Raw genomic sequence first — 26,015 nt, 5'->3', positions numbered from 1 at the left:
CACACCTGTGAAGGAATACGGTGAAAACGAGTTTTGTTTCGCAGGTGTGTTTCACAGTATTTCGCAAGTTGCAGTGTCAGATTTAAAGTTTCGAATAAAATACAGCGTCTTGAGGCCGGCTGTGTTACGATCATGATTGCCTAAGTAACTACTTGGTTGAAAATGGTTACCTCTTCTCAGGCACATTTCAAGTTTCAATTAATATCACTTTTAGGGGATAACTTGATAAATTTAAGTTTGAGGGAAAATATACGCTGTAGCTTTCCAATAATCGAGGGAGAAATTTTAATGAAAACAATTCGAAGGACAATCCAGGCACCGATTTGGGCAGTCGAGAAATATCGGAAAAAACTGCCATCATGAAGTGAAGTGATCGAACCCTTACAGTTGTTCTTTGCGAATGAATAAGTATAGTTATAGGGGATTAGGGTTCAATATCAACTTTTCAACTATTCTGGGAGTGAAATCACAACAATGTTACATAGTATTGAAGCCTAAGAACTAAAGAAGCCTTTTCACTCTACGACAAGCCTGTATTTAAGCGCTGTGGGCCTCCGTTTTTTTATTGTTTTACTTCATTTGTGAGCGCATGAAGCGCTGCGATAATGTGAGATTGCGAAGAAAACGTAACACAACCACTGAAAAGAGCGTACAAGATAAAGCGGAATAAAACTGCAGTTTTGTTTTGGTATCGCTTTCAGTTCACAACGAACGCCTAGTGAACATGCGCAAATGGTTTCTTATCTGCGTTGGATGATATGCTCAACCGTCGGAGAGCTAACTGCACCCCCTCTTCCCCAAACAGATGTGAAATTTTCTCGTAATCTTATCTTTGATGGTCGCTTGGGATGTAGCCACTTGCCACGTCAGGCACTGGAAGTATTTTATCAGAGCCCTTTTTATGCGAAATTGTGCTCGAACGGGCCAGTGTCTGCTGATTAGCCAAGCATCATAGGTTATTTCTCATTTGTTAGAAACTGACCCAGAAATCAAAAAGTACAGAGTGCAAAGAAAAGCTTGTTGACCAAAATAAGTGTTGGCGTACCTTATTTTGTAGGCCTTCAATGAGAGAATTTGGAGAGAGACGGTTAAGTGCAAGTAGAATTCGACGTCTATTTATACGCTGCAGAAAACAGCTGGCTGGCTAAGGATGTCTTTAACGAACATTCTATCCGTTCTTTAATTGTTGGCTAGCAGTGTGTGCAAAATTTACGCCAGCTTTTTATTACTGCTTTCTGCAAGCTAGCCCTCTTTCGCGCATCTGGAAAGCGCTGATGGCTCGCTTGAAATCATACAGGATTGAATGAATCGAGTGAAATTCATGTAATTTATTTACTGTTTTTTTTGTAATTTGTAACCACGATTTTAGAAATACATTCAACTGCGTGCGGCATGATATTCTCAAAAGAAAGCTTCGGCAGTATGGTATCCACGGTATAGCTTGGACCGTACATTCAAGTTATTTAATTTCCCGCGCACAATGTACTATAATAAATGATGTATGTTCTGAGAGAAGCAACGTGTCATACGGAGTACCACAAGGGTTAATTCCCGGACCAGTCTTATTTCTAATATACATTAATATTGTAAATGTACCTGTCGATCACACTAATCTGTTTTCTGCAGGAACGAATTAAGATATACTGCTCATGGAGGCGAACAACCGGATGTTGGGTTTGGCCCCATGGCTATGAAATCAACATCTCACACCGAACATAAACAAGACAAAGTGCAGATTATTCCGCTCTTAAGGCACGACAGTGCATGCAGTTCTATTTTTATAATTTCAAGGTGTGGGCATAAAACAGTTTTCAACTTCCAGATCCATAGACGTAACACTAAATGAATATCTATAGAATGTGCACATCGAAGCACTTGGATCTGGCCTCTCTCTCTTGGTTTAGTCATTTGAAACAGACTAAGGTGTTATCTTGCAGCTACTCTGAAACGACAGGTATGGCTCCCCCCTATACATTCACGCCTTAGCTATTGTTCATTTGGATGTCTAGCCACAACAAAAGCAACTTTAAGTTACCTGCTGTCTCACCAAAAAAAGAGCACTGCCTGCTTTTCCTTGGTTGCGTTTCCTTGGTGTCTCCTTTCTACGTCCGCGCCTCTTGCGCTGTTTAAACCAAGTTTGAACCACCAACTAGCCCGCATGTCTACCTTTGTTGCTGCCCTATAGTTGTGCGCCCTAATTTAAACAATATTGAGTACTCTAAATGCGTAAACTCTACCAACGAAGACTAAGTCTTAAAGTTTCACACCGAGAAATTTTGAATAAAAGCATTTTTGAGCAAGAAACCGTTTATGAGCGCCAATTTTTCATATTATGTAATATTTCACTTTAACAACAACCAATGTACCCGCAGATCACCCGACGGCAGTCTTGTAGTTTTTTTTTTGCATTCACGTTTTTCTTATCGACAAAAGCTTTCCATATTGGTGTTCTATGGCAGCCTTGACGGTTCGATGCGACCTCTGGAAACACTTCAAATGAAAGATTTTGCTACATATCAGAATAATGTACCGTTACCTTCAATATCTCCGTAACAGTGTCTTTCAATTTTTTATTTTCAAAATTTTTGCCCGAGAAAGCTGGACTTGTACTGCCAATACCGGTTCGATAAATCTACTCTTAAAACAAAATCTCAGAAGAAAAGAAGGGCATATGGCTTAAGAAAGAATACTGTAACCAAGCTCTGAGATCTAATATACTAGGGATATCAGAAATTAAGCTTTGAGGGTGTAATGATTTGAATGCAATCTTTTGAAATACTTTGCGGCGGTCATTTTCCAAGAAAAATTACTTGATTGCTTTGGAAATTACTCTTATTATTATCTAGCTAAGCTGTTTATGTTGTCAAAGCTTTAGTCACTCGTACGCGCGGTTGGGATGCTCTAAAGCTGAAATGACGCGTGGCAAGAATAGCAAAGGGCTGCGCCTCCGACATAGTCGGCGTGCTTGGTTATTGAATCGTTATTTCAAACATTGCGCTATTTCGTATTTATCCCTTTCCTTACGGCGCGGTTCAGGTGTCCAACGATATATGAGACAGATACTGCGCCATTTCCTTTCCGCCAAAAACCAATTATTATTATCATTATTATTTCGGACAACTAAGCCCTCCCATTGCAGTTAATGACATACCGTGCCAAACTTGACGCAGGTGCACTCGTTATCAGCGCACGTGGTCATTAACAGCCTTGTGCACCTCTGGTGGTTGCTGTAATTCCTTGAAAAATTCGAAATAATCGTCAGAATGCTGCTTAATTTTTTATAAACAGCATTGTTAGCAATGTGTCTCGAAATATGGACACATTATAATTCAAACTTTTTCCACACAACTAACGGCTTTCAACGCAAGAAATTCGTTTCCCCAATTAGGTTTGCGTAAAATATGTTTCGATTTAATCGAGCGAAGGATTTTCAATCGTAGAATGAATAATGAAGTAAGCGAAAGAGACAGCGAGAAGAGGAATGAAAAATGAGTGCAGCGGCGCAACATGGAGTGCGTCCGCGTTGTTGATTATGATGATGATGATATTAATAATAATAATAATAATAATAATAATAATAATAATAATAATAATAATAATAATAATAATAATAATAATAATAATAATATAATAATAATAATAATAATAATAATAATAATAATAATAATAATAATAATAATAATAATAATAATAATAATAATTGGTTTTCGGGGAAAGGAAATCGCGCAGTATCTGTCTCATATATCGGCGGACACGTGAACCACGCCGTAAGGGAAGGGATAAAGGAGGGAGTCAAAGAAGAAAGGAAGAGGCGCCGTAGTGGAGGGCTCCGGAATAATTTCGACCCCCTGGGGATCTTTGACGTGCACTGACATCGCACAGCACATGGGCGCCTTAGCGTTTTGCCTCCATCGAAACGCGGTCACCGCGGCTGGGTTCGAACCCGGGAACTCCGGATCAGTAGCCAAGCGCCCTAACCACTGAGCCACCGCGGCGGGTTCCACGTTGACCGCTGGTGCCGAAAATAGGACGCCCGCCAGAAGCCAACAGATGATTTTCTAAACTGTGTGAGTATCAACCTGATGACTCTTCCGTGAATAAAGGTTGGGTCATGATCCCAGAAAGATTGCCTCCGTCAACGGACACAAATCCAAGCTTCGGGGTGTTTCCAGAAATACTGGAAGAAAAGAATGTCAGATTTTTTCCCGCGGCTTTCGCCGCGACACTTACCCAGTACTCGGGTTCAAACCCTACCTCGGCGGACGCGTTTAGATGGAATGAGAAAGCAAAAAGTTAGAAATCGCAGTTAAGAGCGGCGCTGCGGCCAAAAAAAAATTAGTTCATCGCGCCAAAATGCGTGCGCCTTCGAAAAGCTTGGAGAAAAAACAACTCCTCAAGTGCACGTAGCACATCGAAATAGCCAAAATTTGTTGGACCACAGCGCCAAAACTAACTTCGTTTTAGAAATTCTAAACCCGATATAATTATTACTTAGAGTGTGTTATATGCCTCTAAATAAAAAAGAAAGACAAAAGTAGCAGTGAAAAATCTAACTACCTATTGCTACGTAACCAGCCTACTAGTCAGCACCTCTTAGCATTGTTCTGAATCGCTACTCCGTTGACGATGCTGTGCGAAAAAAAGCGGTTTCTATATCAAAATGCCCTTTTAAAATTTGCAGAACATCTTGGGTCACGTATGATACAACAGGGTGTCTTAACTAGGCTGTAAAAGTAGCGTTCTCCCATTAAGTTAAGCAGTCAACAACAATAATAGACCAGCCGTGGTGTCTCAGGGTTTTTACGTTCTGCTGCTGATCCAACTTTTCGGGATCGAACACGACCTCCGCAACTGCATTACGATGAAAGAGAAATAAAGAATGCCCGTTTTTTGTGCGATGCCAGTGCACTGTTAAGATGCCTTAGGTGATCTAAATTAATCGCAACCTTTTACTATGGCGTCTATTATAGCGATGTGTCGCTTTGGGGTGATAAGCCCCACATAAAATACAATGCAATATCTCCTCAGTAGATTTCATTTAGAGGAAAATGGGGCAAAACTTTGGCGCTTGTCACCTGCTAGTTTTTAAAAGCTATATCATATTAAGTTGTTTTATCAGGATATGCCCCAACAAAAGCCCACTACAACTGATTTCAAGGATGACCAGATTGCCTTCTTGTAAGTAAAGAAAAAATATTTTAAGTGAGCCTTGGTGACCGAGACAGCGCTTGAAAGGCGCGAAACTCTGCAAGCCAGATTTTTCAAGCCCGTGCAGTCGAATCAACCTCGCGTCCTAGATTACTACAAGTGCTTAGTTCATAAATTTTTATTGATTTTCTCCTATGGAGAGTTTAAGAATTTTGGCCTCTCGGGTAGTAGAGATAAAATTAATTTAGCACGGGGATACATGTGTGGTAAAGCGTGACGTGGGGATGTTCGTGTGGGGCTAAAGTAAATTTAATGGATTTACAGCTTGATCTTACACTTAGCCCGTGTTTTATTACTCCCGCGGATAGTCCGAGTGTACAAAAGGAAAATAATGAATGCCGACTAGCGCGCAGAAAACACGAAGAAATCTCTTATGAAAAGCAAGCAGCGCCTAAGCCATCAGGCTCTTCTTGGTCTTCTCTGCAATCACATTAAGAGCCTTGTATTCACTCTCTACGAATCGAACCAAATCGCATGTTCATTCAATACGTCTGAGCGAAAGAGGAAAAGTTGCGACACTAAAGCAGTGTAAAGTTGAAATGAAAGCAGGAAATTCAAAAACATCACGTAGCCACGCTACAAGCAGACCCCGGCGGTTGAACTGCATTGATGGTGGGGCATGGAAGAAAATAGTGCCTGGTTCATTCTTAGTACAATGTCTATCGTTAGAATGGACCCGCAGTGATTGTCTAGATGTATGTGGAGAAAATTCGTGTGCAATGATTGCAAGGATGAGTAAAGTTGTGAATTTAGAATGATATCTCGTTATAACTTATTAACTGTCTCATATTTCTCCTTAGGGTGGAGGAAAATACGTGATTCTGAAGTTTTGCATTTCAATAAATTTTACGGTGTTCCTTTTCAGCTGGAATTTTCATACTTGGTTTGCGTAATGCCAAGACGGTATGAGATATTTAGAAATATTTGTTTTTTATCATCTCTTAATAAAATTTAATGGCAACGATTTTTCAAATTTGTGTCGCGTTTAGACCCACAGCCCCTTGCATTGCCATTTATCGGGGTTATTTCTTCTAGAATAAGTCAAAGGTTACGAGAAAAACTACTGCCGAAGACTTGCGGGAAATTGCGGGACGTTATATGAGCCAGTATTTACTTTGCAAGCTGATAGTTATTTGCCCTGGATGCATTTCTCTTAGCGACTACATCGTGTCTTGCTGTGCTTGGGTATCTGATGCATTCTGCTTCTTCACTGAGTAAGAATTGCTCATTCAATACCCAATTACGCCTAATCGCTCTTTATTCGTTCATGAAATGATCCTGAAAAATAAATTACTATCATGCAGACACGTGCCTAGTCACGTCCAGTCGACGGCGGGCAATTTATTCGTGGCGTATTTCTTAGATGGTGCAGTTCTCAATATTCATTTGTCCATCTTGCGAAGAGTTGTTTGGATAAATCGCCGTTCTAAAGACTGCGTGTTTCCTTTTAGGCAAAACGAACACGCGGATATATATGCTGTCTGCACGGTTGCAAAGTCATTGAAGCATGAGCCTTGACGGCGGTGCTGTTGTGTAGGAACTTTAGGTTGTACTATGTGAACGTGTTAATTACGTGCGAGGGCCTGTGTTTCATTCGTTTGCATTCGAGCGTGCGATTTTTGCGAATGCGCGCTAGCATTTTCAGTATAGTTAGTATAATTTGAACCGAGTTCTGCTGCATTTAGTCACTCAATTAGTGATATATTTGTCATCAGCGTGTCCCTAACCAGTGGTCTCATTCTTGTATTCCAAAAAAATACAGCTCTTCTCATAAGTAAAGAAGAGAACGGCTGCGAAGCTTCTTAATTATTGCACAGACTACGTTTGTGTGTTGTATAGTCGAGGGATATTACCCTGCAGAGGAGAGCAAAAATAATTCGAGCCGTGTGCAATAAAGTCTATTCCTAGCATAGAACGAGACCACAAGAACCCTGAATGCACATTTTTGCGTGGGACCTTTATGAATCTTGATGTCTATTTCTTATAAATAAATTCAAGGTAAAAATCTCGGAAATTTTCAGAACCCTCTTTTGCGCACTGATATACCATTTCCGTGAGCCTGCCCTGTTCTTCTTTTTTTGCAGCCTTATGATTGGACCATCCTAAGCGGGATAGCTTCTGATAGGTTTTTTTCGTTGACAAACACATCGGAAGTATTGTTCCTAGATAATCTTCACGCAGGTGAGCGAAAGATTGGCAGATACAAGCAGCAACGTGTTGACACAGAAAATACACAATACACAGATGTGTGCCTTACCGTCACTCTTGCCGACTTCGTAAAGAATATGTTCAAGCTGGTTCCCGAAGAATACGGCCTCAACAAAACGAATATAAGCCACGCAACAATCCTTGCTTGAAATCTGTGATGATTGTTTGGCGATGATGTGCCTTCTGCGGCAACCGTATCTGTTCTGTCCTTCGCCAAGGTTTTCACTGATAAAACGAAAAAAAAATCCCTCGCCCGAACGGGGGCTCGAACCCCGGACCGTTAGGTTAAAAGCCTAACGCTCTACCGACTGAGCTATCCGGGCGGACGCATGGCAGAGGCGTAAACGGGTTTGCAAACAATAAATTGCAGTTCACACATGGCAAGCCTGTCACACATGGCAAGCCATCAGAAAGAAAAAAAAAATTAACTTATGTTAGGAAACCATTCCGGAAAAAAAATAATCCCGGCTGATGGATTAAAACCACGCTAGTGGTGTTGCCTGACCGACCCTGCAATCTCGCGGAGCAATAAAACGAAGACATCAAAACTGAAAGCCAAATGGTAAGCTCATCTAGTAACAAGGAGCACTTCCTCAGGAGAACAGGAGTCAGCATCGTTGGTTGGCTTCAAAAGTTTGAAAAGAGATAAACGTTGTTATTGATTTATTTATTTATTTGTTTCCTTCTTCATCAAAGGATGACAAGAGAATTTACATGAGGGGTGGATAACAAGACGGTATTAACATGAATACAGATAATCTTCGATGGGGGTTTGGAAGTTACCAAACTTTGTGATGGTAGTCACTTCAGATGGAAGGTCACTCAAGTCTCAGGCTGTTTTAAGGAAAAAATGCTGGTAGTATGTTTCGGTGCGGACATCAACGGGGTAAGTGACTGTGACGGAGAGAGAGAGAGACTCTTTAATGAAGAAACAGAGAATTTAGCCGGCGTTTCAATATCGCTGGCATGCTACTCTGCATAGGGAGGGGAATTTGGGAGATAAAGACTGAAGGAGAGCAGCGTGGAAGAGGTGAAAAAAAAACGAAGATAAAATGTTGCCATAAATGGGTACTAAGGATGCAGTGGCGAGTATTGATGTAACCTATGGAATGATGGAGTGCATAGTCCGACGAATGGGCTGACGAAGTTCACTGCAAGAAGAATGCATGAAGGTAACCTGCAAGTGAATTTAGAGCTTATCGAGATGTCCAATGACTTTTAAATATGTAAAAAGAAAGATCATTGCAAGTCTCTGTTGCCTGAAGCAGGCTAAGGGGCCTAAAACTTTGTCCATTGTTAGGGGCACTGGGCAGAGCTTCTGCATGCAATGTTCATAGTACGCACGCTCGTTAGCATACGCAGGGCACTCAAGCAGGATATGTTCCACAGTTTCTATCGAAGCACAGTTGTCACAATGCGGACTGTTCATTTGTCCAAAACGGTATCGCAGGCCATTTGTATATGCAGCATTCAGACGAAGTCGGTGATAAAGTGTTTCGAGTTGTCGAGGAATTCTGGGTGAGAGTCTTGATCTAAGATGTGGGTCGATTGAGTGAAGAAATTGGTACTGATGTGTCGGCAAACTCCAAAGCCGATACGTTTCTTCGTACGCAAAACTTTTAGCCATTTGGGACGCATCAGATTTCGTGAGAAAACTTCGAATGTATCTCTGATGTTGATGGCCCTTACGGGCCGCTTCATCTGCTTTTTCATTAGCCATAATGCCACAGTGAGCAGGTACCCACTGAAATGTTATGCAGTGGCCTGCGGCAATAGCTAAATGATGGATATACCCAATGTCCAGGGAAACTGGCTGGTGATTCGTTTTCTTCAGCAGGTTGGCCAGGATATGCAGAGATGCTTTTGAATTGGTGAAGATAACCCAACGGCCGGCGGTTCGGCGCAGGATGTAAGAAACAGCTTCCTTAATGCCGTGAAGCTCAGCTGTTGTAGAGGAGGTCCTCCGCTGCAGCCGGTAAGAAAGGGCATGGCCTGTTGAGGGCACATAAAGGCCACAAGAAGAAGTTTCTTTAGTAGTTGAACCATCGGTGAAGATATGGGTGTGCTGCGTATATTCTTCGATTAAGTAGGCGAGAGTAGCTTGCAGAAGTGCTGCCTGTGGCATGCGGCTCTTTGCATTCACACCTGGAACAGACTTCTTCACCTTTAGAGGAGAGAGTGTCCATGGAGGAAAGGCCAGAGGTAGTAGTTTCTGAGGCTGATTAATAGTAGGAAGGGGCAGGAGCTGCACTGCCTGGCCAAAGCTAGAGTTGCTGTGAGTTAGGTGGACACGGTGTAGGAAGTGCTTCTTCCCTTGTAGGACATGGCGGAGATGGGTACGCATAGTTTCCTGGGCGGCAATTACCTCTAGTGGGAGACATCCTGCCTCCTCTACTGTTCCTGATGCAGAGGAACCCTTTGGGAGGCCAAGACATATTCGCAGGCAGTTGTTCCGTGCGGCATTGAGAGTCTTATTGCTTGATGTAGATAATCTTTGAAGCACTGGTAGACAGTAGCGCAAGGTTCCTTCAACGTAGGCTTTTTCAAGCAGAAGCATTGATCGGCAGTGGCTACCCCACCTTGTTCCCGCCATGAACCTGAACACTTGCGATGCTGCAGTAATCCTCGCCCGGAGGTTTTTGATCTGAGGTGACCATGACAGATTATAGTCGATTACAACACCCAGGAATCGCTGAGATCGTACATATGGCAGCGATCGTCCGCCTAGGAGCAGCGGATATCGGGTCATCGTTTTTCTTGTAAACGCCATTGCAACACTCTTTTCTGGCGAGAGACGAAGACCTCTGGAAGCCAGGTACATCGAAATGTGCAATAGTGCTCTCTGAAGAGGTTGCTGGGTAATATAGCGCGAACGTGACGCGGCCCAGATGCAGATATCATCAGCATAAATTGTTATGCGGACCCCTCGCGGAAGGTGTCTTCTTATGTGAATAAGGACAATGTTGAACAGGAGAGGGCTGAGCACCGCTCCCTGTGGTACGCCCCTCTCCACAGCGTGAAAGCGTGTTGGACCGTTTGGAGTGGTAATAAAAATTTGTCGTTCTTTTAAATAATGCCCAATCCACTTGTATAGCCTTCCTCCAAGGCCAAGACTGCCAAAGGCTGCGAGAATTGCATGGTGAAAGACGGAGTCAAAAGCGGCCTTGATGTCTAGGAAAACGGCTGTTGGGATGTACCCAGCATGAAGGTACTCCTCAATTGATGAGACGAGGGCGATGATATTGTCAGTCGCAGACCTGTTTTGACGGAACCCGTTCATTTTTTGGGGGAACTCATTTCGGCTTTCTAGGAACCAAGTTATGCGCTTGCAGATCATGCGCTCCATGAGCTTACCTACGCAGCTCAGTAGGGCAATGGGCCGGAATGAAGCGTAGCTTGTTGGCTGCTTACAGGGTTTCAAAACGGGCACGATTTTCGCCAGCTTCCATTCCGTGGGGACCTCACGAGCCATCCAGGAAGAATTGTAATACTCCAGGAGTCGAAGACGGGAGGTGTGGGGTAGCTTTGCAATGGCGTCATAGGTCACCTCATCATGACCCGGAGACGTGTGCCTGTTTGTCTCCGCGATAGCTGTGGATAGTTCTTCCAGACTGTGACGGGAAGTCTGATGAGATCATGTGATATGTATAGGTTCGTGTTTAAAGGCATAATTTAATTTATGCTATAAGGAAAGACGGCCGGTTTTGCGACTGCAGGCGATCGTAGAATGAGGAAGCTTATTTTAACTGCGGAAACAGTATTGTGTTGCGATTAATCTCGCAAATGAATCTGGCTGCGCTGTTCTGGACCGATTCAAGCGTGCCAGTGAGGTCAGCAAAGTGCGGGTCACAAGCGGCGCATGCGAACTCGAATTCGAGCAGTTTTATGGAACGGGCAGCTAAGGTAATGTTAAGGCGCAAGTGCCGTGAAACTTGATTAGCTCAGTTAGTGATGCGGTGAACGTGATGAGACCAGGTTAAAGCTTTACCTAAGTGGATCCAATGGTGGAGCAACGCTACTGTCAGCACGCATTTGGCAGCGCTTGAATGTTTAAAATATGACGCATAGGTTTTGCGAACCGTAAAATTTCGATGATTTTAAGTGTACGTATGCTTCATGTCTCTCTAAATGTTGGGGAATGCTTTGAGGAAATCTTTACCACAACCGCGCTTAAAGTGAACATTGCTTTCACCACTTACATGTCGTACACTGAGCGCTGGGAGCTCCGACTGAACTTGTTTTTGTACAGAGTGAGTTTCGTACATTTCCTGCTACTGTCAAGTAGTGGCGACGGCAGTCCGCCGAGCAGGAAGACCGCGTAAAGGGCTTGCTAACAAAACGTTTTTATTGGGAGAGCACTTTTCTGACGGGTGAACTTCGAGAAGAACCTTGTGATGTTTGTGTGTTTGCTGAAGACGCGCATAACTGGCTACCTGGGTCAGTGGACACCTCCATAGCGGTTTCAGGTACGTGGCGGTGGTGTCCACCTGCAAAAAGCGGTCTTTCCCACAAAAGTTCGTGCATAGCTTTGCTAAACACCAGCCATTTTTATTGGGGCTGACTCTCGCCCGCCCACAAAGAACTGAATGACTCGGCGGAAGCGTTGCAACGAGCATGTTCACCGGTCGTCGAAGAGAATGCCCGCCACTTTCGGCCGTGTTTAATTTAAAGCTGACAACGAACTTTCGAGATACTGCGAGCAAAGTAACCACCGCAGTCTAGAACAACGTAGAATAGGCTCTGCCTCTGTGCAAAAACGGATAAATCTGTTCGAAGCTTCAATCACCAAACAAAGCGATAAAGTAGCTTTGAGGAATGACAAATAACTATCTGAAAGATTTGCGTCACTATTGTGATAATGTCCTTTTATACTGCCTTATGACCATGGATTAGAGAGGTCATGGTGTGCTCTTTTTGGAGATCCTCGATGGTAAGATTTTATTTGTATTTACGCCTTAGGCACAGAGCAGTCTTTAATGAAGGCCGTTGATTCGGTAAACTCGTCCTGGATAGTCTCTTGCCGTATGTGCCTCAAGAATGTTTACTATTAATCCCATTTAACTATTCTTATTTGCTTGTTAACCCACACCTTCTCTTGCCTCTGAATTGTGTGAGCGCTTGATTTTGTTTCATTTGTTTGGTTTAGCTTTTAAATTAACAATCATCTTGGTCCTTCATATGTTCAAAACGGCGGACGCAATTTCACTGTGAAAGTTCAGCAGACCAGTAAGTCTGCGCGAGTAGATCTGAAACTTGTTCGGAGCGATAGTTCAGCAACATGTAGATGCGTGATTCTCATTCTATGTTGTGTGTCCTCAATTCAAATCGTAAATTATTACTTTGTAAAAAAGTTTGATTGTTCCGTCTTTTTATTATAGCAAAACTCGCTCAGCAGATTGCTAGAATACTAGCGTACTCGAAAACAGCTCACAAACTACGAGTTAAGCTCCTATAAACGTACCGGGAATTAAGATATTACTGAGCAATGTTGACATGTTAACACCTCGAAATTCAGCGCGACACACGAGACGAAGACAAAGCACGAAGCCACACCGAGCGCTTACTGTCTAAAAATTGTGCAGTAGTCTGCATTCGTCGGGTCTTCTTTCTTTGTCATTGCCTCATGTGTTGCGCTGAACGTCAAGGAGTTGGAGGACCTCTGTTTCTGGCAAACAACACAAGTACCATGATGTCACGTTTTTTTAACTTATTTTTTTATTTACGACGTCATTTCTCAGTTGTCCACTCATTTTGAGGGTGGCGCTCGCTCCTCACCATAAGCCGCCATGTTTTGAAGATATCGGGTTCTATGGAAGCTGCACTACCACTCTACATTTACACTGGCTGATGTATACTTGGCATAAGTAGTGACCCATAAGCATGAGGCTGAAAGAGCGCACAGCTTTCCTAAGAAGCATGGTGTGATCGCTTCTATCCATGCGTAGTAAAATGCAAGCGCTTTCCTTAGTTCACATCCAAGTCTGACCGGCCTAAACAACAGTACCGACAACGAGAGATACAATGGAAGCCTTCTAGACAGAAAGAAGAAAACCCATGATTTTAACAGCTGTCTATCGCTCTGCGAGGCATTGAATTCGCGAGTATTCCTGAGATATATGATGTTTCTGTTGTTCTCCAGGAGTTCATGCTCCAACAGATGTATTACGTCACCATGTATTACACTTCACTTGATAATCAGCGCGTGTTTTGTCGTCCTCTTTTAATCGCTTAAATGAAAAGGGTTTTCTCGCGCTGTTTGCGTGAAACCCGACTGGAAATAATATAGCTCGCCTCACAGAGCTAAGACTTTACGAAGTAATTTCGTTTTTCAAAGGTACTTGCGTTTCTACCCGCCATGATGCGGGGACATGAGACATAATCATAAGAAAGGCAAAGGGCAAGACTTTGCAAAAAAAGGAGGTGCCCATTGGCGTTGCGTGTACCAGTATATTAGTCGATAACTAATACCACTTACGTAAAAACAATGTGTGCAATGCGTTCGTACACATCTTTGTACCTGCGGTGGTGCTTGTAACCCCGATGGTGATGGCAACATAAATTATAGGAACAAGGGAGCTTACTTTTTCAATGCAGCTTGTAATACACGCTTGGATATTCTCTTCCAAATCGATGCCTCAATACGTGAACAGAAAGAATGCTCTATGTCACACTTTTTAACGATGTATTCAAGAGCGTAAAATTTCAGTTACATTTTTTCAGCAACATTCTCGATTGTAATGAAACCAAAATTAAAGGGTATTCTAAAGAAAAAAACTATTCGTTAAGTGAGCAAGTCCGAGTGTTTTTCATTTCTTTGTATACCAGGAGTAAGGCATAATCGAAGGATAGGAGACAAATATTTCAGTCGTGTTGGATAATTGCTCGCGTTCTATAGCGCTCTCGCCCAGAAATTGTTAATAGTCGAGGGTTATACACCGTAGAGCTTAATTTAGCTCCACGGCGTGACAGGAACTTCATCGCTGGCGTATTTATCTCATGTTTGCGATTATGAGAGGGATAAGGAGATGTTTTAACGGCACATGACTCCTGTCATGCGGCAAGCAACTGCAACGTTTGCTTTGTGCAGTTAGATGTGCTGCTGGTCAGAGAGGGCATGGTGGTGATGACGCGGCACAGTATCATGCCGCCAGGAAGCTGCGGGTACATAGTTTTCTTGGAAGAAGGCAAGGCTCCTAGCTGCACTGGTTGTCGCTTTCGCTAAAAATAGACAACTTGGGTGAGCGAGTACAAACGACATCCGTTTATTTCGAGTTACATGACATGACTGCCCCTCCAAGGGGCGCTCGGTGGTTTCTCTTTCCCAGCATGCTTGGCTTTTCTTGCCTTCCGACTTGGAGCGGTCTTGTTTCCGTTTCGGTTTCGCAACACATTCACTCCCCCCTCATCCCCGAAATTGACTTTAGTCTTTTTTTTTCTTTATTTAACTCTAGAGGATACACGGGTTGGATTGGTCTCTTGAGGGTTGATCCTCCAGGTAGTCTCAGAAGGCACGACCGCGCCTTTCCGTCTCTTCCCGGAAACAGTTTATCAACCCTTGCGATCTTCCAGTGCTGCCGTGGTTGAAGACTGTCACGAAGAAGAATCAAGTCGCTGTCCTTGATCGTTTTTCCTTGGTGCTCGTTCTGACTTTGCCCATTTCGCAGTTTCTCTAAGTATTCTCTGGTCCACCTACGCCAGAAAGCTTCTACGGTCTGCTGGCGTCGGGTCCACAGTCTCTGAAGAGATATGTTGATTTGGTCAGCTTCGTTTTTTCCCTCGTTAGGCACCGATGTGAGGCGTCTTCCTGGCAAGAAGAAGGAAGAGCAAAGAGGTTCCGGTTCTTTGGGTCCGTCGTATGCGTGTGTTGAAGGTCTGGAGTTCAAGGCAGCTTCATTTTCAGCCAAGGTCGTTGCTAGCTCTTCGAAGAACAAAAACCTTGAAGCGATAACTTTCTTGAGAGCAAGTTTGGTTGATCCCACGAGTCGCTCATAAAAGCCACCCCACCATGGGGCGCGCTCTACTGTGAACGTGCATTCGAATCGTGTCATTGCAAAGTAGTCAAGCACCTCTGGTTTCCGGATAGAGCTCCAGAGGTATAAAAGATCTCGGTTGGCTTTCTTGAAGGAAAGCGCGTTGTCACTGTAGATGACTCTGGGTACACCTCTCCTTGAGATGAAACGTCTGAAAATCTTCAAGAACGACTCCACTGTCATGTCCCATGCAAGCTCTAGGTGAACTGCTCGCGTTACGGCACAGGTGAACAGTGTGATGTAGGACTTGTACAGCGAGTTTTCTCCGTTCACCAGAAGTGGTCCTGCAAAGTCCACTCCTGTGACTTCAAAGTGTTGAGCTTGGGTCAATCGATCACGCGGAAGCGGTGTAGTCACTTAAGTCGCTGGACGTGCATTGTTGCGCTGGCAGGTTATGCATCTTTTGATGATTCTTTTTACCAGCTGGCGGGCTCGTACCAACACGGTACTTCTCTCTCATCTCTACCAAAGTATCCCGTGCTCCTATATGTAGCACTTGGCAATGTGCTTGACGCACGAGCAATTCTGCTACGTGATGTCGCCTCGACAGTACAATTGGATGGCGTTCGTCGTACGGATTGCCACTCTGTTGAAGTCTGCCGCTTATGCGGAGAATACTGTCGTCACAAACACTGGAGTGTCCCTCAGCGGCGAGTCTGCTGGAAAGCGATCTCCTTTTTTCGCACACTGAATTTCTCTCTCCAGGTATTCTCTTTGAGCTTGCCATTTCTAGTATTTCTCGTCATCATCCAGTTCAACTGCCGTCAGTGATCCATGGTTAGTAGTTAGATGTAGTAGCTTGTTGACGTATCGTAATATCCAAGCTGTCACATGGAAGAGTCTCGTTACATTGCTTTATCGATCTGTGTCTAACAGCTTTGAAGCTTCAGGTGAACTTGTTGTATGAAGGACTTGCACAGTTCGCTTTTCTTCCTCCATTGTCGGAATCTTCCTTGGTAACGAGAAGCATGGCCACGTGTTTGCAGTCGTTTTCATCCAGTGCGTTCCCTCCCACTAGGTGGAACTCTCAACAAGCTGATCAGCTGTAACTCCTCTAGTCATGAGCTCCGCCGGATTCTCGGATCCGTGACAATGTTTCCATGCAGAGGTGTCGGCAAGGCGCTGAATTTCAGTTACGCGATTCTTCACAAATTGTTCCCATTGAGAGGGCTCCCCTGTTATCCAATGCAGTGCGATTGTCGAGTCAGTCCAGTAATGTGTCACCTGTGGTGGTTCCTTCAGGCTTCTCAGGATGTATCGACTCAGTCTGGCAGCTAAGAGACACGCCATCAGTTCGAGTCTCGGAAGAGTCAGTTGCTTGATCGGAGCAACCCTTGACTTGTAATCAGGATGCTCGAAGTTGTGATCCTATCCGCATCTGTTACGCAGATATAAGCCACTGCACCGTATGCCACTGGGCTGACGTCAGCAAATACGCGCAGGACTGTTTTGCTGGCAGGTTCGACTGCGCCTGCTTTGTAGCAGCGCTGCACTTGAACTCTTTTCAATTCCTTTAGTTCCTCGCACCAGAGCATCGATTCTTTATCCAGATCCCGTGTTAGGATGTCATCCCATTCCACGTTTCTTTGCCACAGCTCTTGAAATAAAGCCTTTGTGCGGACAGTGAATGCAGCTAGCCATCTAAGTGGGTCATACAGTCTTGCTGTTGTCTTCAGAACCGAATTTCTAATGCTTCTTCCTGGCTCCGGTAGCTCGCTAGACTGCGGGGTGAAAGTGAGGTTATCTGTGGTGGGATTCCATGTCAGTCCTAACGCTGTAAGAACCCCTGGGAGGTATCATAAGTGTCTAGCTTGACAATCATCCATCGCAAATCGTTCGTTCGATGTCTGGTTGTTGGACGCCCACTTGTGCAGTGTCATACAGGCCGCACTGAAGATGGTCCTAGCTTCTTGATAGATCTTTATGGCTCCCTCTTCATTTTCTGCTCCCGATAAGAGGTCGTCCACATACAAGGAATGCGCCAGCAGTGATGCTGTGTCCGGATACTATTCTTCCATATTCTTCAAGTGATGCTGCAGAGTTGCGGTCAACAAGAAAGGATTGGCTGTGGTTCCGAAAGGAACTCGCTTCATTCGAAGAGTTTGCACTTCGCCTGTTGTTCCGCTCGCACCTGGTTTCGTATGGTACATCAGGAAGCGCAATGCATCTCTGTCATCCTCTCTTATCTCTATTTGCAAGAATGCCTTTTCAATACCTGCCACCAAGGCTATTCTGTTGCTTCTGAAATTCAGGAGATAATGTCAGCTGTAAAATTCGGGCCACTCTCGAGGTTTTGGTTCAATGACTTTAACCTCGGTCCACGCGACGAAGCATCGAAAACCAGTCGCAGTATCGTCGTATTGGCTGGTGCGGCATGTAGTAGATCAGCTTTTCCTCTTCTTCCTTTTATAGCACTGGCTCAGCTATATCTTCTATGCTATACTGCCTGGTGACAGCGTCGTAGGCTTCCAACAATTCAGGAGTTCTTCGAAGGCGGTTTTTCAGTTGGGACAGTCGTTTTTCAGCAGTCTACTTGTTGTCACTTAGATCGATGTTTTGCCTCCCCTGAAGGTCTACCTCGTATCGTGATCCACTACGCCGTATATTGTTTTCGAAAGAATCGAGCAGCCGTTGCCCAACAAAGTTGTCGTCATCCGTGACTCCGATAGACTCCAGGGTCCAGAAACGTTCCAAGAAGTTTATGGTCTCACTATCGGCCAGTGATATGCGAAGGGCAATGGTTTGCATGCACTGCGAGTCAACTATCTTTACTTCTACTGGTCCTTGAATGCACCACCCAAAAACAGTCTCGACTTCTCAGAGTTTTACATCTAGCGGCTTGCTTCTTCCAGTTATAAGTTCCCAGTAATGCTCTGACCCGATGAGGAGGTCGATGTCACCCCTTTCGTTATTGCAAGTCCTGTCGGCTGCAGCCAAAGGTCCGAGTAGTTCCTTGATCGTGTGTTCAGGAATCGGGATTCTTTGTTCACATATTATCTTTGCCTCAAGGACTTCGATCTGGTGGATCTTCTTGTTTTGCACGGTTAGCGACACCAGCACTCTGCTAAACTCTCGGTCTGGTTGGTGTCCACCGAACACGCCAACCCTCAACGTTTCTGTTCCAAGAACTCGACGCCCGAGTTCCTCTGATGATCGCTTCGTAATGAATGAACGTTGGCTACCACCGTCAAAGAGGGCATGTAAGTATACCGCTTTTGTTTCGCCGGCACACAACGCCGTTGCCGTTTGTAGCAGTACTTTTCGTTTGCGAGTTTCTTTCACTGTAGACTGCAAATTCACTGGGACTGTTGTCACATCGGTTGCATTCGCTTTGATTTTCGGATGGGTAAATTCTGGATCGCACATTTTCGTCGCATGCCGCCCTGCACAGATACCGCATTTAATGCTGCTTCTGCACTCGTTAGAACGGTGATTTGGCTTCGTACAGCGGAGAAGCATCTTCCCGAACGAATCATTTTCTTCTTTTCTTCTAATAAAATGCCAGCACGGCAGGCGTTGGTTTCGTGGTTATTCTCCTTGCAAAGGAAAAATTGGTCGGTTCTTGCTGATTGTTGTAGTACAGCTGCATAGGATTTAAATTTCGTTCCAGTGCTGTTCTTGTAACTCCCAGTTGGATTTAACGTCTTCAGCATTGATACCTGGGGTTTCTTGCTATTAGCTTCCTGAGCAAGCAGGTTCTCGGGGCTTTCCACTGCAATCCTCAAAATGTCAATTAACTTCGCGAATAAAGAGAGAGTAAGTACTTTTTGCAGCTGTTTCTGTTGGCTGTGCCGACTCGTCGTCGCTTCGCAGCACAGATCAAGTACGTTCCGTGTTCTGTGTTGACGTTTCCGAGGTTTTCTCCCTCGCCACGGCTCGGTGGAACTCGAGCAATATTTCTTTCGGCAGGGCGCGCTGTACTACGGGGTAGAGCAGCGTGCCGTAAGTCTCTTGTTTCTGGCCGAGTGCCTCCAGTCCACGGAGGCGAGAGACGAGGGTACCGTATAAACGTCGGAGGGACCGTGTGTCTTCGGCGCTTCGCACAGGTTCAAGGTCCAAGAGCCTTCGCATGTGCGCTTGCACGATGGCGTCTTCACTGCCGAAGCATTTTTTTAGCAGCAAGATGGCGTCGCCATAGCACTGCGATGTGGGCGGAAGGCCCTTGATCGTTCTTTGCTACTTCGCGAATCACAACCGATTTTATATACCCGGACTTGACCAAGGCCGTCAGCCTATCGTTCTTGCGAATCATTTGCTCGTACTATTCCCAAAATTCTTGCCAGGACACATCTTTGCCGTCAAATTTTACGAGCTCTAATTTTGGAAGCTTCAGCTGGCAGGTCATGGTTGCCGCGCCTGCGTCGTTGCTGGTGATGGTTATTCTTTCGGCTGCGTCTTCCCTTGAACTTCTTTTATCTCAGCTTAGAGCTTCGCGATGTATGTAACGATCTTGTCGTCATTCTCGATCGTTTCGGTATAGTCCTGCTCCGCTTTTTCTGCTGGTAGTAGCTCTTCGACATCGGCGTTAGCTTCGTTTAGACCGGTCTGCAGAGAGCTCATTCTTGCCAAGAAAACACTGAGTTCTTTTTCGTTGCCTGTGCGGCTTGTCATGCAGGAGTCAATACCTGCAATGAGTCGAGTCATCTATGACTGGAGAGCTGATCTCTTCGCTTTGTGTCTCTCCATGTCGCTGCACTCGGTAGCACTGGGCGGCGGCTTCGGAGTAGATATTGGCCTTTTATTTGTTATTCGTCGCCGTCGCATCCACGCAGTCATCTTCGTTAGGCCTCGGGGTATATCCCGGGTTTCGGCACCAGCTTATCTTTATGTCGCTTTCGTTAAAAATAGACAACTTCGTTGAGCGAGTACAAACGACATCCGTTTATTTCGAGTTACATGACACGACTGCCCCTCCAAGGGGCGCTCGGTGGTTTCTCTTTCCCAGCATGCTTGCCCTTTTCTTGCCTTCAGACTTGGAGCGGTCTTGTTTCGGTTTCGGTTTCGCAACACTGGTGTCTTTAATAGTGCCGAAAAAATACAGCCGAAGGTCGCTGGGTCACGGGCAAGAAACTGCGTGTACCTGCCATGTCCAGCCATTCAAGACGCCAGCTCCAGTTCCTACCTTAACGGAAAAAGAAGAGCCAACTTGAGCGTCGCGCCATACGTTCGAAGGGTTTTCGTCGCTGTGACGTAGTGGTGAAGGCGTGCTTGATTGGCGCTAAGAGCGGTAGCGCATGCACTGTTCGAATCACCTCTTCCCTTAATCAACCGCTGTCTTCGACGTGCAAGCGCTTCACCCCGTCGCCTGCGCAAACCTCCTCCTCACTCTCTAGCACTTGCTCAATCGCCGTCCCAGACACCCGTGCATAGTACGATGTCAGTGTACGTTAAATTAGGATTTTGGTAAAATCGAAATCTATTCAAACACGTGATGTCTGCACCGAGATGAACTCCAGGAACGCCTTTTTTCAAGTGAATGGCGCTGTAGCCTAACCGCTTGCAACCTCGCCCAATGATGTATGTCGGCAGAGAACGCATGAAATCCGTCTGTATTAGCGACAGCTGTGTTGTCGATTTTTTTATTTCTTTGCTGATAAAAATGCGAGTTTCAGCGAGATAATTCTAGTAGTTAAATTTTTTTTCAGTCTTCTAGATTATTTTCAATTTAGTGCCCTTCTAAAGAACCTAATGTTGTCGAGTCAGGTGATCGAGCACCTCATAACGGCGCATCTCTCTTTCTTCCTTGTTTTACACCTCTGTCCTTTGATCCCTTCTCTAATGGCGCTGCTGACGATTCTATCGAGAAGTGGGACAAGTACTGCGCTTTTCCTTTCTTGAAAAAATTGTAAAGTTGGTGTTTGGGGAAAGTAAATGGCGCAGTAGCTGTCTCACATATAGCGGACACCTGAACCGCGCCGTAAGGGAAGCGATAAAGGAGGGAGTGAAAGAAGGAAGGAAGAAAAAGGTGTCATAGTGCAGGGCTCAGGAATAATTTCGACCACCTGGTTATCTTCGACGTGCACAAACATCGCACAACACACGATCACCTATGCGTTTTGCCTCCATAGAAATGCTGGCGCCGCGGTCGGCGGCAGCGTTTCGTTTTCAATTTTTCTGCTAGTGCCCGCAGCGCCATACAATGGAGGGACTTGGAACTTGGCTAAAAAATAGCGTGTGCAACAGCGGGACGGCCGGATCGTGTGGCCGAATCGCAAGAACGTCTCCCATCAATGTCTTGCTCTCTAAAAGTATTAGATCACTTACCCTCATCTACGGCTGTCGCAGCACGTGATGGCTTCCTCGGCCGATATGTTCACGTGCACTCTGTCTTTTGTGCAGAAGCAGATTCGATCGGACATATCTTCCTCGGCTCCAAACAGCTGCTCTCTTTTCCAAATGCAGCCAGCAGTGTTCATTTTTTCATATAGGACTGAACATGCGGAAGGGAACGACTTCGGAGGACGTTCCTCTCAACTTGCGCATGCTGTACGCAGGAACACGTTCCGCAAGAGGCCTGAGGTGTTATGGTTCACATATAGTTTCTTTAGATTTTATTGCTTACTCAAAAGATCAGACAATAACCATGCTGAGCATCAAGCAAGATACTAGCACAATAAGTCAAGTATAGCAAGTTTCGCTCGAAAACACCAGAAGCACTCAACATTCTATGTACTGTGAATAGGATCACGTAGAAAGCCCAAATCAAATTTTCGTCTATATCAATGTGTAAAGATTATCTTAAGAATTCAATACTAGCTGAAGTAATGTTCGGTACCATTGCAGCTCAGGACATCTAGTACAGGTTCTTCAGAAAAAGAAAAAAAAAGACTATCACATTAGTGTGTATCGTAACACCTGCAGAAACACCAGAAGCGTTGGCAATCTAAATCATCACAATCGTATCGTTCGCGGGCACGTGTTTCTGCGTAAAATCTAACTGTTCGCCCTCCTTCGCGGAAGGTGTCAAGCGCAAGAGGGGTAAGGTCAGCGAAACGAATTAAAAAAAAAGGCTTGAGCGACATTAACGGAACACTTGTCTCCGACACAGCAACCAAATTCACTTTCACTTTGAACTAAAATTGAAAATTAAAGGGCCACTCTACGAAACACAAGATACGTTGTCAAAAAAATGGCTGTGGTTTAGCTCTAGTTATACCTGGAGTGACGCGATAGCCACAGGTGGCCGAGTGGAACTCACTCAGGCGATTTGCAAAGTCAATTTTTCGCCGCTTCGTTTCGCAGGACTTTCTTTCTTCATCTTCGTCCCTAGACGTGGACTCACTATCTCCCCTCTCCACTACCCCCTCCCCCCTCCCCCCTCCCACTTGGTTTAGCTGCCGGAGGCAGCAGCTACTGCGCACCACGTGACCAACCACATGACCACGTGACCACATGACCACGGCATGAACTGTCAATTATCACCTCCTAGCTTTTAAAAGATGTGTTACACTAACTTGCTTTTATTGTACTTTGCCCCAACACATGCCCACTACAAATGATTTTAAGGCCAACCAGATTGGATTCTTCTAAGCAGATCAACAAATCTTAAAGGCTCTTTAGCCTTGAACGAGACAGCGCTTGAAAGGCACGAAACTCTGCAAGCCAGATTTTTCAAAACTGTGCAGTCGAGTCAACCTGGCGTCTTAGATTACTACAAGTGATTAGTTAATAAATCTTTGTTATAGATTTTCTGCTATGGAGGGTTAAAGAATTTTGGCCTCTGGGGTAGTAGAGATAAAATTAATTTAGCAGGGGGATACATGTGTGGTAAAGCGTGACGTTGGGATGTTCTTGTGGGGCTAAAGTAATTTTAATGGTTTTACTGCTTGATCTAAAACTTAGCCCGTGTTTTATTACTCTCGAGGATAGTCCGAGTGTACAAAAGGAAAATTATGAATGCCGACTAGAGAGCAGAATTCATGAAGAAATCTCTGATGAGACGCAAGCAGCGCCTATGCCATAAAGCGCTTTTTGGTCTTCTCTGCAATCACATTAAAAGCCTCGTATTCACGCACTACGAATGGAACCAAATCCCATGCGCATTCAGTACGGCGGAGCGAAAGAGCAACAGTTGTGCACAAAAAAAAAAGAGGAAAGTTGCGATGAAGGCCGGAAATTCAAAACATCTCATAGTCAGGCTGCAAGCAAAGCCCGGAGGTAGAATTGCATTGATGGTAAGGCATAGAGGAAAATAGTGCCTGGTTCAATCTTAGTACAGTGTCTATTGTTAGAACAGGCTCGAAGTCATTGCCTGCTTGTCTATGGAGCAAAATTTGTGTGCATTCATTGCAAGGATGAGTGAAGTTGTGATTTTAAAAGGCTATCTCGTCGTAACTTATTAGCTGTCTCATTTTTTCCGATGGAATGGAGTAGTAAGTGGTTCTATTAAAATAATAATAAAAAAGGAAGAACAAAATTTTGCCAACCCCCACTTTTGCCATCGATAGTGCAGCACCTGAGCTGGGGCAGCGGAAATAAAAGATAGCAGGCAGAATGGAGAAATTACAAGAAATAAGTGAGACAACAGGAAGAAAGGATAGAGGGAGAGGTAATATACAAAATATCTCTTTACACAATAATAAATATTTACAGGTTGCCCATGAGGTGAAGGAAAATGCGACATCCTAAAGTTTTTAATTTGAATAAATTTTAGGGTGTTCCTCTTGAGCTGGAATTTTAATACATTTTTAGCCTAATGCCAAGACGGTAGGAAAAAATTAGAAGTATTTGTTTTCTAACATCTTTGAATAAAAAATAATGGCGACGATTTTACAAATTTTTGTCGCGTTTTGACCCACTGCGCCTTGAATTGCTTTTTATCTGGCTTATGTTCTCTAGAATCAGTCAAGGGTTATGAGAACTACTGCCGCAGACTTTCAGAAAATTGTGGGATGTTGTATGATGCAGTATTTACTTTGCAACCTGACAGTTGTTTGCTGTGGATCCATTTCTCTTAGCGACTACATCGTGCTTTTCGGTCCTTGGGTCACTGGTGCATTCTGCTGCTTCAGTGCGTCAGGATTGCTCATACACTAACTAGTTACATCTAATAGGACTTCATTATTTCATGAAATGGTCCTGAAAAAGAAATTACTATCATATAGACACGATCTTAGTCACGTCTAGTCGACGGCAGGCAATTTATTCATGGTAGATTCCTTACCTGGTGTAGCCCTCAATATTGCATTCGTCCATCTTGCGAATAATTGTTTGGATAAATTGATATTCTAATAATGCATGTTTTTTTTTCTATTCGAAACGAGCACGCGGACATATATCCTGTCTGCGCCATTAAAAAGTCCTTTAATCATAATTCGGGATGGCGGCGCTTTTGTGTAGAAACTTTAGGGTAGAGTATACGAACATGTTAGTGACATGCGAGGGCCCGTGTTTCTTATCGTTCGTATTTGAGCGTGCGATTTTCGCACATACGCGCAGCCGTTTCTGGCTTGGTTCGATTAAATTTAACCGAGTTCTGTTGCATTTAATGATTCACTAAGTGATCTATTTGTGATCAGTGTGTTATTAACCAAAAGTCTCATTCTTGTCTTCCAACACAATCCAGCTCTGCTTATAAGTAAAGAAAAGAACGGCTGCGAAGCTTCTTGATTACTGTGCAGACTGAATTTGTGTGTTGTATAGGCGAGGGATATCACCTTGCAGATTAAAGCGAAAATAATTAGAGGGGTGTGCAATGAAGTGTATTCCTGGCATAGAACATTACACAAAGAACCATCAACGCATATTTTTTGCGCCGGAAAATTTTCAATTTATGCATCTAGTGCTGAAAAATAAAGTCAGGGTAAAAATCCCGTACATGTTCAGAACCCTCTTTTGCACACTGGTATATCATTTCCGCTTGTTTGGCGGTGATAGGCCATTCTGTGGCAAACGAATCCGTTCTGTCTTTCGCTAAGGTTTTCACTGGTAATGATAAAAAGCAGGTAACTGAAAAAAAAATCTCGCCCGGACGGGGGCTCGAACCCCGGACCGTTAGGTTAAAAGCCTAACGCTCTACCGACTGAGCTATCCGGGCGGACGCAAGGTAGATACGTAAACTTGTTGGCAGATACCAGGTTACAGTTTGGAAATTAAATTCAAGCTTACAACGACACCTTGATCATGTCGCACATGGCAAGTCATCAAAATGAAAACAATTTATCTTATATTAGAAAACCATACCGGAAAAAGAATAATGTGGGCCGATGCATTAAAACCAGGCTGGTGGTATTGCCTGGCCAATCCTGCAATCCAGCGAAGCAATAAAGCCATAACTTCAAAAATGCAAGCAAAATGGTACCCTCATTTAGTAACAAGAAGCCATTCCTGAGGAGAAGAGGAGTCAGCATCCTTTGTTGGCGTGAAATTCATGCCTATAGAGCTTCCAAGTAATCCATCATCTTCTGTCTCTGGAGTCTTTGTACCGACGGAAGAAGGCAGCGATCATATCTTCGGCGCCACGGAGAGAGAATGTAAAGGTCGAAAAGTGTCGAACATTGTTATTTATATATTTATTTATTTATTCATTCCTGAAAGGTTCACAAAATAAATTACATGAGGTTGCGGTAA

At 44.3% G+C, this 26,015-nt stretch overlaps 2 non-coding genes across 2 annotated transcripts; both read right to left on the bottom strand.

Moving 5' to 3' along the window:
• Positions 1–7,666: 7,666 nt before the first annotated feature.
• Positions 7,667–7,739, bottom strand: TRNAK-UUU (transfer RNA lysine (anticodon UUU)). Its single transcript has one exon. It is a non-coding gene; the product is annotated as a tRNA-Lys (tRNA).
• Positions 7,740–25,409: 17,670 nt separating this feature from the next.
• TRNAK-UUU (transfer RNA lysine (anticodon UUU)) lies at positions 25,410–25,482 on the bottom strand. Its single transcript has one exon. It is a non-coding gene; the product is annotated as a tRNA-Lys (tRNA).
• Between the last annotated feature and the right edge of the window lie 533 nt (positions 25,483–26,015).

Source organism: Amblyomma americanum, chromosome 3 (genome assembly GCF_052857255.1).
Source record: "Amblyomma americanum isolate KBUSLIRL-KWMA chromosome 3, ASM5285725v1, whole genome shotgun sequence".
Taxonomy (NCBI): domain Eukaryota; kingdom Metazoa; phylum Arthropoda; class Arachnida; order Ixodida; family Ixodidae; genus Amblyomma; species Amblyomma americanum.
This window is presented reverse-complemented; position numbering and strand designations above follow the sequence as displayed.